At 37.7% G+C, this 2398-nt stretch overlaps 1 long non-coding RNA gene across 1 annotated transcript in view; it reads left to right on the forward strand.

Annotated features, from left to right (window-relative positions):
• Positions 1-173: 173 nt before the first annotated feature.
• LOC106001896 overlaps positions 174-2398 on the forward strand; it is a 14273-nt gene continuing 12048 nt past the window's right edge. Inside the window, exons 1-3 of the long non-coding RNA XR_001175869.1 lie at positions 174-184; positions 855-877; positions 1495-1619. This is a non-coding gene — a long non-coding RNA (uncharacterized LOC106001896). The remainder of the gene's footprint in view (positions 185-854; positions 878-1494; positions 1620-2398) is intronic.

A 2398-nucleotide genomic window follows, 5' to 3' on the forward strand; every position in this document is an offset into this window, starting at 1 on the left:
TACCACATAAGCAAAAAGAAAAAAGCCAGAAGTGGCGCTGTGGCTCAAGTGGTAGAGCGCTAGCCTTGAGCTGAAGAGCTGAGGGACAGTGCCCAGGCCCTGAGTTCAGGCCCCACGACCGGACCCCCCCCAAAAAAAATGTTTATTCTTTAAAAAATTAGTTGTTTTTTATAGAGCTATAAAAGTTCTTAGTTTCTTTGTCAGTGGAATATAATGGAATTTTACGCTATATAAAAAAGTTACCTTTGGGCTGGGAAGGTGGCTTAGTGGTAGAGTGCTTTGCCTCGCATGCATGAGGCCCTGGGTTCGATTCCTCAGCACCACATAAGCAGAAAAAGCCGGAAGTGACGCTGTGGCTCAAGTGGTAGAGCACTAGCCTTGAGCTGAAGAGCTGAGGGACAGCACCCAGGCCCAGAGTTCAATCCCCAGAACCACCCAAAAAAAAAAAGTTACCTTTGCCTAAGAAACAGTGTTTACTGTGTATACATAGTTGACTGACAAAATTCTCTACCAACCATATTTGTTATTTTTATATGTTATTCCTATTATATAAATTTTTCCAGGTGCCAGTGGCTCATGCCTATAATCCTAGCTACTCAGATCTGGGTATCACAGTTCAAACCCAGGCTGGGCAAGAAAGATCATGAGACTCTTATTTCCAATAAACTACCAAAAAAAATAAAAACAGTAGAGCTATGGCTCAAGTAGTAGAGTGCTAGCCAGCCTTGAGCAAAAGAAGCTCAAGGATAATCATGTACACCCTGTATCAATAAATTTTAGCAAATTATTTTAATTATAGATCAGTTATATGCATATATAATTTTTACCTGTTTGGGTTTTTTTTTCTTTTTCAGATTTATGGACAAGAAACTATCATGTAAGTTTGGTATTTTGATTTTGCTTTTAATTACTCAATTGCATGAGTCATGGCAATATATATTTGGAGCCACTTTATAAAAATGTAAAGTACACAGGAGCCCTAATTCACATCCATTAATTAGGCAAGTTTGTCAGACTTTAACCAATTTTAATTACCTAATTTCCATCTGCATTAGATTATTTCATAGAAGCTATCCCTTGCCTTGATAAAATTAGCAGGATTTTCCTAGGTTGTAGTATTTGAAAACTTACTGACCTTTTTTCCTTCAAAAAGGCTACATAGGACCTGTACAGGAATCACTTTCTTTCTTGGGAATATGTAAAGAAAATAGTTGTTCAACTAAAAACCTGATCCATTTGGTTATTGAAGTAAAAAGAAATGAGAAGCATGGGTTTTAGATAGGTAGACAATTTAAGTTCCCTTGTATAAAAATAATACTTTATAAGATTCATGTAAACAAAATGTAGAGGTAAATGTAAAATGTTTAGACCAGTATTTGGCATATATTAAGGATAGTGGGTCACACGTCCCAAATACCTGCTTTATTCTACCTGATTCATAATGAATGGTTGATAGTGAGCAGTTTATTAAAACTTCTTTTTTACCTTTCATAGTGAAATTAAATGGTGGCAGACATGTCCAAGGAATATTGCGGGGATTTGATCCATTTATGAATCTGGTGATAGATGAATGTGTGGAAATGGCTACTAGTGGGCAACAGAACAATATTGGAATGGTGGTAAGTAAAGAGTAGATTTCTCCAAGATGTTTCGTTTTTCTTTTGGCATATGTACTGACTTTGCTTGTGTCAAATTCCTTGATTAAATTGAAGTTAGTTCCACACATAAAAGACTAATACTGGACAAGATTCAACTTTACATTTTATTTTAGTAGATGGCCAGCATTTGGCTGTGGTAAGATGCTAGTTATCTCTAGGATCTCAACTATACAGAACCTTCTAAGGTCTGAAGTCTTGAAATAGCTGCTGGAAATCATTTTTGAGATTTACCTTGTAGGAGAGACCCATAACTAAGTCCTTTATAAAGTAATAGTTCTCAGATTGTAAGGTGATTATGAAACTCCCTATCCTGCCTTTAACATTCTAAGTAGCTAGAGACATGTGGTACAACTCCTGGCTCGCTCTCTCTCTCTCTCTCTCTCTCTCTCTCTCTCTGTGTGTGTGTGTGTGTGTGTGTGTGTGTGTGTGTGTGTGTGTCTGGGCAATGTCCCTCAGCTCTTCAGCTCAAGGCTCTATTACGTGTGTGTGTGTGTGTGTGTGTGTGTGCGCGCAATGTCCCTCAGCTCTTCAGCTCAAGGCTCTATTACTTGAGCCACAGCACTACTTCTGGCTTTTTCTGCTTATGTGGTGCTGAGGAATCAACCCAGGACCTCAGGCATGCAAGGCAAGCACTCTACCACTGAGCCACCTTCCCAGCCCTATCTATATTTTTTATAAAAATTATTCTTTCCAAAGTTTATGTTTTTTTATATATATTTTCATTACTGATTTTTTTTTTT

The sequence above is a fragment of the Dipodomys ordii genome, unplaced genomic scaffold (genome assembly GCF_000151885.1).
Source record: "Dipodomys ordii isolate 6190 unplaced genomic scaffold, Dord_2.0 Scaffold744, whole genome shotgun sequence".
Classification (NCBI taxonomy): Eukaryota; Metazoa; Chordata; class Mammalia; order Rodentia; family Heteromyidae; genus Dipodomys; species Dipodomys ordii.